Source organism: Myotis davidii, unplaced genomic scaffold (assembly GCF_000327345.1).
Source record: "Myotis davidii unplaced genomic scaffold, ASM32734v1 scaffold104, whole genome shotgun sequence".
NCBI classification, from domain to species: Eukaryota; Metazoa; Chordata; class Mammalia; order Chiroptera; family Vespertilionidae; genus Myotis; species Myotis davidii.
Genome location: NW_006296625.1, coordinates 2,893,276 through 2,911,557, shown reverse-complemented (window position 1 = coordinate 2,911,557; position 18,282 = coordinate 2,893,276). Strand labels below are relative to the sequence as shown.

Below are 18,282 nucleotides of genomic sequence, written 5' to 3'. Positions count from 1 at the left end.
AGCCCCCGGGAGGCGGGCCCAGGCCTCGCCTCCCCGCACCTGCCCTCTCCTCTCCCTCGGGTTCTGGTCTCTCCGCGGCTTTCCGAATTCGCACTTTCGTCCGCGCTTCCTCTTGCGATTCACACCATTAGGGACGGAGTGAGCGTTTAGTGCAGAGGGTGGGGCCGAGGAAGAACACCCCTTCCGTGCGCTGTTGATGTGGCTCCTCAGGATGTTTATTTATTTATGTTTTTACCTCCAACGGAGGTTAAGAGCGAGAAAGGGGGTGGAGAGAGAGAGAGAGAGAAAGAGAGAGAGAGAGAGAGAGAGAGAGAGAGAGAGAGAAAGAGAAAGAAAGAGAAAGAGAGAAAAGTTGTATCCAGACATGACTCCGTGAGAACTGACGTAGCCAGAATGTCATTCCCTGCGTGGGAATTGTCAGAGATGATCACCTTGGCCATTGTTGGGCAGAGGACCGGAGTCAGGCATGACGTCTTGGTGGTTATTTTTATTTTGTTTTTTTATCTAAAGAAGTTGTGTGTTGCCAGGTCACAATTAGGACCGATGACCGACGTGTGCACAGGACCTTTTATTTGGAGCAAATTGATGCTTTCATTTGTAGGGCACGATACAGGGAAAAGGTAACCTGAAACTTCAGTTCCGGATATGCTTTTAGGCTCTGTGTATTAATAATCATGCCCTACATCCGCCCTAGTTTTTGTTCTTTTCTAGATTTTAAACTTTTTTTTTTAAAGAGAGTGAATGATCACAGAATAAGTGGTGCACTGACCGCTGAGTATTTTACTGCTCTAAGGCACAATAGAGAAACTTGGGGAAGCATCTTGAATCGCCAAAGCAGCCATCATAGGCTGTGCGTCCATCTGCAGGGAAGACAGGGTGATAGTAGAATGTAATACTTCGTATAGGTGTCCGGTGTTAAACACCTGCTCGTCGTTTTCCTTGAATATCTGAGGGTATTTTTATCCGTTTGGAGGGGCAGTACCTGGCACCAACTAATCTGGATTTCTTCGTTCTATCAGGTTATATCATCTCCTTCCCCTCTATCTTATGCATGTGAGTTAATGGGGCTTTCAGAGTCATTTTATTTCAACTACAGGAATAGGCATAAAAATACCTGTTTACCAATTTAATTTACCTTACCTCTGAAAGCAAAATTGATATGTATTTTTAATTGTACATTGTTTAATTGTACACTTCTAGGTTAATAACAGTAATGAGAATAGTATCTATAGCACAGTTTTTAAATATTTTACTAAAAATTCAGTTTAGTAACTAGAGAGTCACAGTCTGTTTTTCCAGTGTGCATTTTTATGTGTTTTATCATTTCTGTCTCCCGAATAGTCTTTCAAATGTAGTACCTCTTGTTCTCTCAGCTACACTAGGATCAAACAATACGAGTGAAGTGATGTATTGCAAGGACTGTGGGCTCTCTCTGGGCTGGGGTCAGGCAGAGCTGGGTTTAAATTCCATCTTAGTCACTAACTAGCTCAGTTTCTTGGAAAACTTCATCTCTCTGAGCTTCAAGTTTCCTTATCTGTAAAATACATAAATAATGCCTATCTTTTAAAAATATGAGAATTAGAGTAAGTGTAGATAAGACTCTTGATATTTATTAAGTTTGTATAATAAATAGCTACTATTATTATGATTCTTAATCAGATGATAAATGGAGCCAGACAGGTTGACATTTGGTGGTAAGCTAGGAGAATATTGTAAAATTGAGGCAGAAACCCAAACCCAGATGTCTTTATTTCCATCCAACCTTAAGCTTTTGCATTACATTAGGATTCTTACTGCAGTGTTAGGAGGTAAGAAGAAAATAATTTAACATTAGATGTTTTATCATCTTATTTAAACTTCTTAAGATAATAATAATAATGAAAGTAGCAATAATTTGCAATTTTATGTGATCGGTATTTATTATCAAAACTCACCTTTGTTAGTATATGTTATACTATGAAAATAAATGTTTACTTCCTTTAAAACTTTTGGGTTTTGAAATGAAATAAGGCTCTTCACCTTTACACTAAGGTGACATGGAAATTTCTTAAATAATTCTTCTTTCTGTATATACTTCTGATTCAAGTGGCTTGAAGGGTCTACTGCAGCTTGGTCTCGTTAAAAGGATACTGAAGTTAAAAGTCAAGGCATTAGAGTTGAAGTTCCATCTCTGTTAGTGACCCTAAGCATATTTTTCAGTCTCAGATTTTTTACTTGAAGAACCAAAAGATTCAGACTCGATTTCTAAGGTGATGTTTAATTCTAAAATTGTATGACTTCCAACTTTAATGTAATTTTTTAAAAAATATATTTTATTGATTTTCCACAGAGAGGAAGGGAGAGAGATAGAGAGTTGGAAACATCGATGAGAGAGAAACATCGATCAGCCGCCTCCTGCACATCCCCTACCGGGGACGTGCCCGCAACCCAGGTACATGCCCTTGCCCAGAATCGAACCCGGGACACTTCAGTCCGCAGGCCGACACTCTATCCACTGAGCCAAACCGGTTTCGGCTAATGTGTTTTTTTAAAAAATGCTGCATATCCAAATTGCATCTCCTTTGGAACTAGAGGAAATGAAAAGTAGAACTGATTAGGAATTTTGTAACCAACACCGACATAAATTGTGGGAATAGAATCAATTTTCTTTTTTTAATTTGGCTGTTAAATATGTAGAATATTGGTTCTGAATTGAGCCTGGAGTTTATTATGAGAAAAACCTAGGGAGCTTTCCCAAAACACACACGTTTGCTTCAGCCTACTCTCCACCCTTTACCAGATACTAGTTTAGTTTAAAATATGCTGAGGGTTATTTAAAGTAAAGGAGCAATGAAAAATTCTTGCCAACATTTACTTTCATACTATAAGTTGCTCACGCCTCTTAACTTATTCCTCATCTTTTAAAAAATTTTAAGAACATCTGTTTTTGTGTCAAATTACTAGGCCCAAGGAGCTTTGCCAATAGTTCTTTTGTAATATAGCTTAAAGTGCTAAGATTAAAAATCCAAGCTTTTTAAGTGTAAAAATCAGTGGGTCTTTATGATAATTCCAGAAATGTTATACTTAAAATTACTGTTGTTGTAAAGCACTTTGAACTCACCTGACAAAGATGTAAAAAAGATGTTTTTAATTTAATGCTTATATTTGTTAATATATCTTCTTCCCACCCCCATTAGGTTCATATATCTTGTTTAGTTGGGTTTTAGATTTTCTGTAATAAAATGAAAACTGAGGTTGTTAATTTTATCTTTCATAGGAAAATATTTAATGTCTCCTTCAACACTAGGATTTAATATATATATGTATGTGCATATATAAATATATTTTATTAATCCTCACCTGAGGATATTTTTTCCATTGATTTTTAGAGAGAGAGGGAGTGAGAGAGATACATCCATTGATTGCCTCCCACATGCATCCCAACTGGGGCTGGGATTGAACTCAAGACCAGGGTCCATGCTCTAACCACTGAGTACACCCGCTAGGGCTATCTTCATATGTTATTAGCAGCAATGAATAAATATTTCCTTTAATTTGGCAATTGTAGGAGTCAGGCACATTTTTCTACCTCAAAGAAAATGTGTTTCTAATCTAAGGCTCTTGTTGGTGAGGCTGAGATATTAATTGAATAGAGTTAACTTGAAAAAAAATAGTGAGTATTCTGAACTTTTACAAAGGCATTTGTCAGTGTTAAGTTATGTAGTTTAATGGTTAGAATTGGATGAAGACATTATTCAGAATAATATTCAGAGTAAATTAAAAAACTAAACATTAACTTTAATATTGCCAAAAGTGTTCACAATAAATTTTCATTAAATTGTAGTGGATTAGCACCCCCGCCCCTGGTTGATAGAAAACTCCAAATCTTTTGTCACTTTATATTTAATCCTATTTATTTTATTTTTCTTGTTTTTGATGAAAATACAGTTTTATTTATTGTTTTTACTCCTGTGCAACTTGGATTCTTAGATTCCAAGATTTTTAAGAGGATTGAAGTTCTTTTCTGCATTGAGTATAAGTTGCTTTGTAGATTGTTCAACAATATAAGCACTTTATGATAAGAAGTTTAAAGATTTTAAAATTCACATGACTTGCAGTTGCTTAGAAGCCGACTCTTGGAAATTAAGAGGTTTGGGGTTAGTGTTTTTAATTCGTTACTCAAGTAACTTTAGTACTTAGATCAAGGTATGACAAAGTAAGCATGGCCAGCCAAACCGGTTTGTGAGGCCCAGGAACTGAGAATGGTTTTACAAATGAACATGTACCATTGATTTGATGATAGAGAACATTCAGTTTAAACACCCAATTATATGAAATGTTTCCCTCCACCCCCAAATAATTCCATTCTTAATAATAGACTGGTGCTACCAGAAAATTGTACACAATTGTTGTTATATTTTGAATGTCAACAATAAAAATTAGTGCAAACTTGTTTTCTCTTGGTATAGAAGAGTCTGTATAATATTCTCGGTCTTGCCTCTTCGTTTGCAAAGCCTAAAATACTTTCTGGCCCTTTACAAACAATACTTTCCTGTCCTTAACGTCAAGTTTTAAAGAAACATACCGACAAATTTAGCATTTGTTACAAAAATATCAGTATTTAATTTACTTTCTAATCCTCAGTAATCTTTTAGTTAGGTATTATGATCCCTGACAATGGCTTGTGTTCTTCCTTCTTTGTACAAATTTAAATACCTTAGCTAAATTTACCATTAATCTTGGCTCAGGTAATATCCTTCTCCTTTTCGCTGTCACAGTCAGATAAAGTTTAAGCAACTAAAGAAAATTGCTTTTGAAAGTTTTACTTAGGTTACCTTTTGCATTCGTTAGAGTCTCTAAAAAGGACCCCTGACAAATTTTTGAGTGTTGATTGATCAGTTCAAAGGGGCACTTAAAATGCCATTTTTAACGTAATCTAATTAATACTTAAAATGACTTATCTTGTTACTCAGCATTTTGTTGAGTGATCTGTTTAGGTCTTTTATTGATTTCCTTTAAGACAAATTGACATTCATAGCTGGAAGTTTTCCAGTCCTTGGACAGTGTGAAAATTGCATGTCCTTCAAATTCCTCCTTTCTCCCCGCATTAAATTCTGTCTGTTCTTAGGAATAGGTTAGGAGTAGGATGTATTTTTAGGATTACCAAGAAGAGATGACAGTTTGATTTAGGGGAACAATCACAATGGTAGCAAAACAAATCTGAGAAATACAATAACTTAAATTGATCTATTTATCCACCTCTGTTGTTTTGTTTTGCCTCTGGTTCTTTGTGTTTTGTAATTAAGCTGATGGGCAGGTTTCCAACTTATTGTAATCTGCACTGTACCATGTATGCTTTTGACATTTAATAAATAAGAAAACTATTGTTCCTCTCCCACTTGGTAGCCTCTTTCTCGGATAAGTTATGAACTATTATCTTTAGTATAAACTATTTTTTCTCCCTATCTTTATTGAGGTATACTTGACAAATAAATGTATATATTTAATAAGTTTATTGTGATGGTGATATACATATAAATTATGAAATCTCCTTAGTCAACCTAATGAACATATCTATCACCTTCTGAAGTTGCCGTGTGTGTGTGTGTGTGTGTGTGTGTGTGTGTTTTAAAAACACTTAAGCTCTATCCTCTTGTCAAAAAGACAAGAAATAATAAGTGTTGGTGAGAGTGTGGAGAAAAGGGCACCCTTGTAGAATGTAAATTGGTACAGCCATTACGGAAAACAATATGGAAGTTCCTCAAAAAATTAAAAACTAAAACTACCATATGATCCAGAAATCCAAAGAATTTTATATACTATGTATATATCCAAAGGGAGAGAAAACTTCGTTTTTATACCCAACAGATTTTATTACAACCTGGATATTAGGTTAGGTTAGGCTCCCCTTGAATTTTAGCTGGTGAAGGAGGGCATAGTAAATGACAGAAAAAGTTTGTGGACAGGGCCTCTTTTTTATTTTTTCACACAGAGAGCCCTTAAGGAGCCTGTAATCTTTTTTAAGATTTTTCTTTTTAATCCTCACCTGAGGACATGATTTTATTGAATTGAGGGGGGGGGGGGGAAGGGGAGAGCGAGAGAGAGAGAGAGAGAGAGAGAGAGAGAGAGCGAGAGAGAGAAGAGAGAGAGAGAGAGAGAGAGAAATGATGTGAGAAATGATGTGAGAGTGAAACATGGATTGGTTTATCTCCCACATTTGCCCTGACTGGGAATTGAACCCACGACTTTTCGGTGCATGGGATAACACTCAACCAACTGAGCCACACTGACCAGGACAGAGCCAGGAATCTTTTGAAGGAGATGAGACAGACATATAAAAGGAAAACTAAGTATTGCTGGATGAGTGGCACAGACAGAAAATGCCTTAGTAGTTTAAAGGAAGACAACATCACATCTGTCTTTAATAACCCTGGAAAACTTTGCTTCGTGTTGGAAAAGGGCTTTGAGCTGGAACTTGCAGGGTAAGTAAATAGCAGTTCTAAAGGGGAGGTTGGATTCATTTCAAGAAGGAGGTGAATATGAGCAAAGTTGTAGTGACAGGAAATCAAAAGGTATATAGAGAAAATAAGGGTAAGAGCCAATCAGCTGGTGCCATGTTGTTGATAGACTTGTATTTGATAGTGAATGTATTAAATTGGGAAAATAGCATGAGGGGCACAATGTGTATCAGTTAAGATTGGGTTCAGCAATGAGTAAAATTTTCATTCTCATGTGAAATCTCTCAGAAATGCAGTTCCTGGCTAGTATGGAGGCTGTTTTACTGAATCCACACTCTCTAGTTTATTGCTCTGTCAGTCTTAGGGTTTGGCTCCAATGCTCACAGTTCAGAGTGGAGGCTAGTGTTCTAGTTGTCACATCCTTTTGCAGGTAGTAGTGTGGAAGAAGGGATGAAGAACAAAGGAATAAAGGACTTTTAAAGTCCATCCATGGTGAAGTTTTAGCAGAGGTTTTGTGGTATTTTTCCATTTGGTGATGGTATAAATTGGTTTGAGAAGTAATGAGATAGAAAAAACGTTATCAAAAAATAAATTAGTTACTTCATTTATACTTTGTGGGTCTTCAAATTGAACAATTACGCCTGAAATATTTGTATAATTCTCTAACACTGGAAAAAGTCATTTTCTGCCCATTCTTTAGAATCACTTTCACTGTCAGATACTATCATATTTCTCTTTTGCCTTCGCGATGGTCTAATGCTAGACTCATTACTATTTTCTGACAAAATACTATCTTCCAACTGACTGCCAAAGCCACTCAGCCAATCAAAGTGTCTGCACATAATTCGCTCAAATGTTCTCTGCTGCAATGCCTCTTTTAAAAATCTTTTGCCAGAATAAAAGATGGATGGAAAGAATTAGATGTATTATTTGTCACATCTCTCGAAATACTGACCGATGAGTTGAGAAAAAGATAAAAGTTAACTTGTGACCGGTCAGTAACATTTGGACACAGAAACACAAGTATACTTGTGACCAGTCAGCGGGTGTTAGTAACAAAGCCACACTAGCTATAAGGGAGGCTGAGAAAAGGGGTCTTTAGATAGTAATTGAGAATTTTATACTGTGGACGAAAGGTGGCACAAGTTAGGGTGAGGGGCCGTTAACAGTCTGTAACACAGGGCTATATTTGGGAAGATTTGTCTGGTGATACTATGTTATGTTGGCTGAGTGTTATGATGGGAGCTGAGTCATCTAGATGTCAGAGTCTAGTAGTTTAGACACTGAATAATGGTTACATTTTTATATTGATTATAGTATTGAGTTTAACTTGATTTCATGGTAAAAGCCAATATGTGTTGTGTGGTATACGAAAAGCAAATCAGGTATAGGACTTTGATGTTAAGACTTTAAAAAAGTTATAGAAGGAATATGTGCTCTTATTTTCTTCAGCCTCTTTTTCTTTCTTTGTCCAGCATATAAATGTATTCTAATTTCTTCTCTTACACATGGCCCTGGCTAGTGTGGCTCAATTGGTTAGGCGTCATGTCATGCACTGAAAGGTTTCCGGTTTAATTCCTGGTCAGATCTCATGCCAGGGTTGCAGACTTGATCCCTAGAAAGGAGGCAGCTGATTGCTGTTTCTCTCTCTCTCCCTTTTCCTACCTCTCTAAAAATCAATAAAAAAGAGAAAATATCCTATCTTGATTTAATTTAATAATAAAAATGTAATAATGACCCATATTATTTGAGTCTGCTAAGAATTTTACATGACATTTGATACAGGAACACTTATAAGGGTAATGTTGCTATTCTCTGCATTTTATTTTTAGAGGTTGGATGTTGAATCTGAGAATAAGTCATTTGCTTAGTCACAGCTGGGATTCAAATTCTAGCACTCTGACCTCTTGTTTTGTTTCCTCTAGGTGCTGGTCTGTATTCTCTTTTTTCACACAATCTCTTTTGAAAAGAAAGATGTGCACACTTATTGATAATTAGAGGTCCAGTGCATGAAATTCGTGTACAGTGGTGGTGGTGGTGGTGGTGGTGGTGGGTGTCCTTCAGCCCATCCTGCATCTTCTCGAAATCCAGGATCCCTTGGGTAGGGTCCCTAGGCTTGGCCGGCTATCAGGGCCTATTGTGGCTTTCCTTCCCCTGGCTGCTGGCAGCTGGCCCCACTGCTGCCACTGCTTGCCATCTGTGCGGCACTCCTCCTCCTCCCCTGCCACTGGTTGCCTCCCGCTGTGGGCGACAGGTGTGGGGTGCGATCCCTTGGCTGGCCTGGGCATCCCTCTGCGGGGCGATTGCTGGCCGGCCTCGCACACCTGGGCCTGCTTCTTTGGGGTGATCATGGAGCTCCCCCCTTTCCCAATCGATCACCCCACCGGCCGGTGGTCTGGACTTCCCTCCTTAGGGCAATCAATTGCAGGGTGCCCCCCCCCCCCCATCGATCACCCTGCAGAGTGTGGCCTGGGCCTTCCTCTGTAGGGCAATCGTGGGGTGATGGCAGGGCCCCCCGACCAATCGCATCACACCCTCCTTGGCTGGCCTGGCACCAGTGTGTATCATAGGTAATCGTTCGAATGGTTGTTCTGCTGTTTGGTTGTTAAGTCGATTTGCATAATACACTTTTATTATTATAGTTGTCCATTCCCAGCTCCCATTCACTCATTCCTTAATCCACTGTATCTGAAGTATGTTAGATGGTGAAAAGTGCTATGAAGAAAAATGAAGGGGAGTAGGAATGGTTGAAGAATAGTTGACAATTTTGTGTAGTCAAGGAATGCCTCATTAAAGTGGTATTTGTGTAAAGGTCTAAAAAAGATGAGGGAATGAGCTATATTGATATCTGAGGGAAGAATGTTTCAGACAGACGAAATAAGAGCAAAAGTACATAGTAGGATGTTTAAGGAACAGCGAAGTCATTGGCTGGAGCAGAATGAGAAGTGGGGGAGGATAGAAGATGAGGCTAGAGTGGTAAAGTAGTGGGGTGCACATCACATGGGTCGTTACAGGGATTTGGCGTCTACAGGCAATGTAATGCAAAGCAATTGAAAAGTTTCACACAGGTAGGTGACGTGATCTTACTACTTAAGATTAAAAGAGTTACCCTGTCAATGATATGGAGAATATTATCTGGGGAATAACTAGAAGCAGGGAAACCAGTTAAGGAGCTATTAATAATACTTCAAGTAGAATGAAGATAACTAAGATATTTTGGTCTGCATTGGAAAGATGAAGTTGTAGTTTATCAAGGTGGGAAAGACTGTAGAAGAAGTTTTGGTGTGATAGTAGGGGGGTTGTGGGGGCAGTTGTAAGGAGCTGAATAAAGAGGGTGTTTTTGGTTTGATTTTTGACTTGCTACGATGAGACACCTTTTAGATAACCAGGTTGGAAATAATGAGTAGGCAATTGAATACATGAGTGTAGAGTTTAGGGGAAGGTTGAAACTGGGGTTACACATTTGAGGGCAAATCAGCATAGATATATAAAGACATAAGATGGAATGAGATCAAGAGAGTGATTATGGCTTTGAGTTGAAGCCGTTAGGGAGATAAAGAGGAACTAGCAAAGGAAACGGAAAAGCAGCAGCCAAGGAGGCAGGGGAAAAGCAAAGAGTGTAGGGTCCAGGAAACCTGTTTCAAGGAAGAGGGTGTGAACAAACATGCCTAATGCTGATGATAGTTATAGAAACAGGACTGAGAGCTGACCTTTGAGTTAGCAACATGAAGAGCTCTGGTAACCTGTCTTACAGTGAATGGCATTACCATCTATGTGTTTTTTTTTAAGCTAGAAACCCTGGAAATCAGCTTAAACTGATTTGTCCTCATCTCACGTCTAGGCATTAAGTTATGTGAATTCTTTCTTTATTTTTTTTTTGAATCTGTCCCTTTCCCATTCCCTCTGCCCTTTTCTAAGTTTATGTTCTCAACATTTCTCACGTGGACTATTGCAGTAGCGTTTTGTTTTCTTTGCTTCTAGTCTGGCATTTTCTTAAGTCTTTCTGCACTTTACTGCCAGAGTAATCTTTTAAACATTATTTTTAAAAATTGATTTTACAGAGAGAATAACATCAATGTGAGAGAGAAACACTGATCCACTGCCTCTGGCATGCACCCCCACCAGGCATCGAATTGGGATCAAACCTGGCCAGGAATTGAACCCACCACCTTTTGGTGTAAGGCAAGCATGTCAAACTCAAAGGCTAACACTGACCAAATAAACAAGGTTTAAGTTTATGTGGACCACAAAAAAACAAAGGCTTCAATTTTCATAGAAATGTAGGTTTATTTCAATAGAGACATGCTGAATACAAAGGGCTGAAATAAGTAATTGTTAACATAAAAAATAGAATATTTTAATAAAATTAATATTTTTTCTTGTACATTAATTTACAAGACACTGAATAACTGTACAAGTTAATAAGCATAACACAAATAAACCTATTTTTCTTGTTCTTCGAAAGCAAAATATTTACTGTTGCACACACCAAACAAATAAGTCCATGGCAATTGGCTGTTAAAAGATTCGCTGCTAGTATTAGTGGAGAGAAATGGCGCGCCTGCACATAAGGTGGGTAAGGGAAATGAATGCAACATGATTTTAGCGAATGTTGTAGTTTGTTATTAATAATTATGTATGACAGGATATTGCAAAAATTAAGTTACGAAATTTTTATTAAAATGTTTCTTACATACCGTTTTATTGGCTGGGCTGCAAAAATATTCGTTGTGGCCCGCAGGCTGCAAGTTTGACATGCTTGGTGTAAGGGATGACTCTCTAACCCAACCGACCACACTGACCAGGGCCAAAGTGATCTTTTTAAAAGGATAATTGGAATACAGTGGGGCCTTGACTTACGAGTGTCCCGACTAACGAGTTTTTTGAGATATGAGCCACCTCTCGGCCGATTTTTTGCTTTGAGTTGCGAGCTAAAATTTGGGTTACGAGCCAGCTTCAGATACCCCGCCGCTAGTTGGTGCAGTGAACGCCACAACATCAGCCCAGCATCACGTGTCTCACTCGTTCACTTTATGATTTGACATACGAGTAATTTGAGTTACGAGCTCCGTCACGGGACGAATTAAACTCCTAAGTCAAGGCCCCACTGTATCTCATTCTCTTCATTAAAATTTTTCTTGTGGCTCTCTCTAGCATTCCGGATAATGTTTAGATCCTTAATGTAAAATATAATGTTCTTTATGATAGGCTACTTCAGCCGTGGGCAAACTTTGAAATGAATAAAACTATTGAAAAAAAAGACCATACCTTTTTATGTAATGATGTTTACTTTGAATTTATATTAGTTCACACAAACACTCCATCCATGCTTTTGTTCCGGCCCTCCGGTCTAGTTTAAGAACTCATTGTGGCCCTCAAGTCAAAAAGTTTGCCCACCCCTGGGCTACTTTCTACTTCTCCAGCCTCATATACCATTTCCCTACCCTTTGCTCTAGCAGTAGCAAACTATTTTAGTTTCTGGGATGTATCATGCTGCTAGATCTACCTTAAATGTCCTTCCTTTTCTTATTCTACCATGTTTTTTCAAATTTTATTCTTGTCAACACTATAGAAAGTTTTCCTTGATTTCTCCCTTCCCCACCTGATACATATGCTTCTTTCAGGTTTTAGAAGTACTAGCTTATGACCTGTCATAGCATTATCAAATTATATTCTGTAGCCCTAGCTGGTTTTGCTCAGTGGATAGATCACCAGCCCGTGGATTGAAGGGGGTCCCAGGTTCAATTCTGATCGTAGGACACATACTTCAGTTGCAGGCTTGATCCCTGGCCGTGGTTGGGGCTCATGTGGGAGGCAACAATTCAATGTCTCTCTCTCACATCGATATTTCTCTATCTCTCCTCTCCCTTCTACTCTTCTCTAAAAATCAATGGAAAAATATCCTCAGGTGAAAAAAAAAAGCAGTCCTAAAAAAAATTATATTCTGTAATTATTGATTAACATGACTTTCTATTCCACTAGTCTCTAAAGTCTTTTGTGGTACAAAGAATACATTTTTCTATTTGTATTCCCATCCTATATATAGCACAATGCTTGGCATCTAATAGAAACTAAGGTGTTTGAATGATTAGATTAAATAATGAGGTTCAATTGTTATAATCACATTTTAAAACAATATATTGAGAGTTTAATCATCTGATTGGTATTATGGGTTTGAAGGAGTTATTGAAATTAGCCAAGGAAAATGTTATATACTACAAGATCAAACTTATATAAACAGTGATATCCGTCTGTATCTAAAGGCAAAACAAATTTAGTAAACAGGTTGATCGGCAAATGTTGCAGCAAAGGAAGGGGTACATGATTTTAAAAATGGTATAAAATACTTCACCCTCAACCCCCAAATTTTTGGAAACTTATTTTAGAAGGAAGTACTGTTATATCCTTATTAGTTCTCAAAAATTGGAAACTGTGGACCAACCATTAATTACATAGATTTGTATATAATTTCTAAAATAAGTTAAAATGTAAGGATGATTATGTGATATTATAACATCTAATAACATTGTTTATCAATATAGTAAGTTGGCTGTTGTTCAAAGCTCTCAGGTCTCACATTATGTGTGATAATATTTAGTTATGAAAAAAATTTAGAAATTTTTACTTGACTTTTAAAAAGATATGGTGTATTTTTTCTTTTACCTTTTAAAAAACTGGCATGAGGGACTCAAAGTTTTATCTCTAGTGGAAGCAATGAGAGTCAAATTCAAAGATGCTAAGTATATTGCTAAGGAAGAATTGGTAGAAGTTGGGGACTGCGACATTACTCCAAATATGCCAGGATGTTGAGCTAGGATGCTTGGGACAATGGTGGTACCGTTTACAGGTTTCAAAAGACCACAGTTGGGTGTGAGATTAAGGGATTCAAAGAACCATCATTATTGATTTTTTTAAGTCAAGTTTTTAGTGAAGCATAACCAAAAAAGATTGACAAGTCATGTATGCATGGCTTAATTTTCAGAAGATCACCATGATTTGAAATAGCGTTTCAGTTGGGAAGGAAGAAGTGCAACCAAGTGAATATACCTAGGAATATAAAAATGGGGCCGAGGGGTGAAGATAAGACCAGTGACAGTGTAGAGAGGGTAGTGTAATGGAGGACACGTGATACGAGGCAGCATGAGACTATCGTCAGGAAGTAGCACTAGGTAAAAGGCACTAATATTTGAACATCATTTATATAACTATATAAATACAATGTTTTTTAATAGAAAAGACCATCTATTGCCTCAAAATAGAAAGCCCTTTATGTATATTAATTGCTTATCAGTTCTTTGAGCCACCTTGTCATATAAGAGAGAGCATAATTAGGAAAGCCCTTTTCATCAGGTCTGTCCTAGGCAGTTTTTATAACTTGATATTTTAATGAGACTTTTAAGGGGTAAATTAAAACTTCATGTTAGAACTTATTTTGTTTGTAGAAATGAGTTAAATGCTATATATAACAGCTTTGTGTATGAAAATTTGTATTATAAAATTCTATTTCAAACTCCAAGATTTAAGGTGGTCCTGGGATAACATCTACTTATGACAAAGTTGTTATTTTTAAATCTATATTTTAGATGAAAAATAAGATTTGGTCGTATTGTTTAAAACATCAGCATATTAACAATTGGTGCCAATTTTATTTTAAAATATATTGTTTTTTAAATTGACTTCCATATTCCTAAATTATTGTATAATGTTAATATAATATTAAAGACTATGGGAAGCAAGAGTACAGTCTGATGGAAGAATAGCAACTTTGGAGCTATCATGTGATGTATTGAATTGTATCTCCCTCCCTCCAGAAGATATGTTGAGATCCTAATTCCTAGTTCCTATGAATGTGATTTTATTTGGAAGTAGAGTCATTGCAGATGTAGTCAAGTTAAGTTAAGGTCATTTGGGTGGACTCCTAACCAATATGACTGGAGTTTTTGTAGGAAGATACAGACACTCATAGAGGGAAGAAGATGTGAAGACAGACGTCATGTAACGACAGAGGCAGAGGTGGAGCAGTGCAGCTGCAAGCCAAGGAATGCCAAGGAAGCTAGGAAGAGGCAAGGAAGGATTCTGCCAAGAGTCACAGGGGGAGTGTAGCCGTGCTGACACTTTGAATTCAGACTTTTAGCCTCCAACCATGAGATAATAAATTTCTCTTGTTCTAAGACATCCAGTCTGTGGTCATTTGTTAAGGCAACTCTAGGAAATGGACATAGTCATATACCAGATGTTTGGTTTTTGGTCCTTTAACTTCTGAATCTCAATTTCCTTTATGTAATAGATTAAGAACAGTTCTGGCATGGAGTAGACATTTGGGAAATAATACATAGCTTTGCTGTTGCTGTTCTTTCTTCAAAGATAATTTACATTTACAAGTGTAAAATTGAGACTTCCATAGAATTAGAAGTAAAAACCTTGTCTATGCTTCCCATTCACAGTCTCTAACTTACATAAGCATACAACAGATTTCATATGGCCCATAGAATTTTACTAGGAGATAAAGGATTAAATTTGTTTTGTACCTGTAAATTTAGAACTTAGCTGTTGATTTTTTAAAACTAATTTTCAAAAATAAAATAACCCGGAGTGACTTTTTAAAATATATTTTATTGATTTTTACATAGAGGAAGGGAGAGGGATAGAGAATTAGAAACATTGATGAGAGAGAAACATTGATCAGCTGCCGCCTGCACACCCCACACTGGGGATGTGCCCACAACCAAGGTACATGCCCTTGACTGGAATCGAACCTGGGACCTTTTAGTCCGCAGGCCGACGTTCTATCCACGGAGCCAAACCAGTCAGGGTCTGGAGTAACTCAGTTTTAAAAAATTCAACTGCTAAGTTTGAAGAGGGTCTAAATAATTTAAATATGGATGTTTATTTTCTCCACCCCCTTTATCTGATAAGTATTTTTGAGGGGAAGTTTTTTACATTAATGTATTACCTATTTAATAAAAAGGACGCATTTAAAATACTTTTTAAAATGTTGTTAAGTACTCCAGGGTACCCTGCTGCCTCATTGTGCCCCTGTTACATATATTTCCTCTGACTCTCATAATCCATATTCACCTTCTTTCCTATGAGGGCCTGAGTTATACAAATGACTTATTTTACAATTACAGTAACGTCTGTGGAAAACTTTAGTGCTATCCCTTATTTTTGAGCCATGGATAGGAAGCAGTGTAACTTGCATTACTTCCTCTGAAGCAAGAATGTGGACAATTGCTCAGCCTCCACAGACTTCTCTTTTTTGCTTGCTGCTGTGGTATCACACCACTGGCACTAATAGAACTCATAAAACTGAAGAATCTGCTCCCATCACCTAGAGCAGGGGTAATGTCATGCCCATCCTATTCCCTAGCTGATGTCTGCCCTACCTAATGTCAATTAAATGAATTTCCTTGTTGCTACTAATGTTGCTGTACCTCAGTGTCCGAGCTAAGGAGCTATCTCTTGAAGCTTTCAATGCTGCCATTACTAAGAATTCTAGAATAGGGTTGGAATGGCCCTCTCCATAGCTCTATACACATTTTGTCCCCTGGGCTAAAAAGCCACCCTGTTTTAGTTTATAGTGGCTCAAAGTTACGAAACCTACTTCTTTGGAATGTGAATTATCTCAATCAAGACCCTGCAGGCTCATGAAAACTTTTACCTCTCCCTTAAGGACTTTAAATTAGGGTCTTATCTATAATAAGAGTTACAACCAGAAATAACTTTATGACCTAGCTATATGGCCGGGTAAACTTCTAATTACTGAACATCTTCTGTTCTTATTGTCCTACAGTGACCATCTTTCCCTCTGAAGCCCCTAGGTGATCCTTAGCTCAGAATGTCATATGTCCCTCATTTTCCCTCTCTTTCCTGGAACTTCTCATGTATGTGGGGTTCACATGTGTAAGTATGTATTAAATTTGTGGGTTTTTTCTCTTTTTAATCTATTTCATGTTTATTTAATTATTAGACTAACCGAAAGAACTTAAGGGGGTAAAATTTCCTCCTCCTCTACAGTATTAAGGAATGATTACTTCATGATGGGGCATTAAGAAAGAAATGAAAGTCCCATTTCCTAGACTTTTTAAATCTGTTCTTACACAAATATTTGGTTATATTAGCCTCCTTAGAAATCTCTCAAGCTTCTTAATTTCCTGCAGGACATTTTTAACACTCAGAGTAACTGAGCTTCCCGAAACTTTGTTGTCAGAAGCAGTAACTAACTCTGGATAGCTTACACAGGAAAGGAATTTTTTAGAGGAAGATTGGGTAGGTCACACATAAAATGGATAGGAAGTCGAGAGGAGCATGTTTGGAGACAGAAAAGAAAGTTTGGAAGCAGAAACAGTGACTTAAAGCTATAGCGGCTGCTGAGTTCTCCCAGCTACTGCTGTGGCTACTAGTCTAATCACACCCACTCTGGTCTGTCTCCCAACATTTAGTGATTTATATAGAGACTCAGTCATCTAGACTCAATTGAATTGCTCCAGATTTTATGCTTTTGTACTCGCTGCCTGGGGCTAGGGAGAAGGAGGACTCATTTATCCCTTTGGCTTCTGTGGTGGGAGATTGAGTCCTGTCTCCCTATAAAACTCTCAAAATGGAGAATTCCACAATACTTGGGAGAGAGTTGCAATGCTAGGCAGTTTCATAACAACAAAAACAAATCGTATCTCAATGATTTTTCTTCATTCTTACAATCTGAAGGTCTTGAGTTTGTACATTAGAAAGAATGTTTTATGTCCATTGTGTGAGAGAGCATAATATGGTGCCAGGAGTATAGATTTTTGAGAAAGGCTGAGCTGGGTTCAAATACCTTCTCCTAATTATTAGCTAGATGATCTTGGGAAAATTGCTACACCTTCCTAAGTGGCAGTTTCATTCATATATATATATATATCCATCTGACCGGTAGCTATGACCCGCACTGACCACCAGGGGACAGGCGCTAAACACAGAAGAACCCAAGAACTACCCTCTTGCAATCCGGGAACCCCTCAGGGGATGTTGGAGAGCCGGTTTTGGCCCGATCCCTGCAGGCCAGGCCGAGGGATTCCACCTGCTGGAGGGACCCCGCTCACTCCGCTGATGCCCTTCAAGCCACAGCACCACCCCAGGTGCAGCCGGCCAGGGAGGGACTGTGGGAGGTTGGATCCAAGGGGTGTCCGGTCCCTCCCCACCGGCCACCTTCTAGTTAATTTCCTTTCAATGTGCACGAATCTGTGCGCCGGGACACTAGTTCTAAAATAAGGAAAGTGAAAACAAACTTCGCAAGGACTATTGTATTTTTTAATGAGATGATATGTATTAGGTGCTTATAATATCTGGCCCTTAATAAATAGTCTGTAAAACAGTAGTCAAACACTGTGTGTCATATGGCTCTAGTTTATCTTCTTAACCTGGTTTCATTTCCTTGTCTCATGAAAATTCTCCACAAATCCAAAGTATTTATGCTCATTGTCCTTCAAGGTACCTGTGCTCTCTACCTTCTTGCTACTTCATACGCTCCCCTCTTTTTTTATGGCTCATTTAAAATCCTCTTTTTTTCTTAGTATGAATATACTGGCCTATCTAGTACGAACTGTCTTCTTTACCATTCAGTTTGGCACTTTGCATTTATAGTAGTTATTTCATGTGCTATCTTTGATAAAGATAGTCTCCTAGAAGGCAAAGGGGACTCACTGTTCTTGGGAAAAATAGTTTAGTAGAAGAGCTTTGGGCCTGGAGTCAGTGATCCTTGGTTGTAGCCTAGTAGCACCTATTGCTATTCTGCTGGAATGGCTAATTACATCACACTCACACTATTATTATTATTTTTTTTAATCAGATGGTTGTTCGGCCACAC

The 18,282-nt window shown here is 37.9% G+C and overlaps 1 protein-coding gene across 1 annotated transcript in view; it reads left to right on the top strand.

Moving 5' to 3' along the window:
• The window catches only part of TMEM30A (transmembrane protein 30A), a 36,938-nt gene that overhangs the window by 400 nt on the left and 18,256 nt on the right, over positions 1-18,282 (top strand). The gene's annotated exons all lie outside the window — the stretch shown is intronic.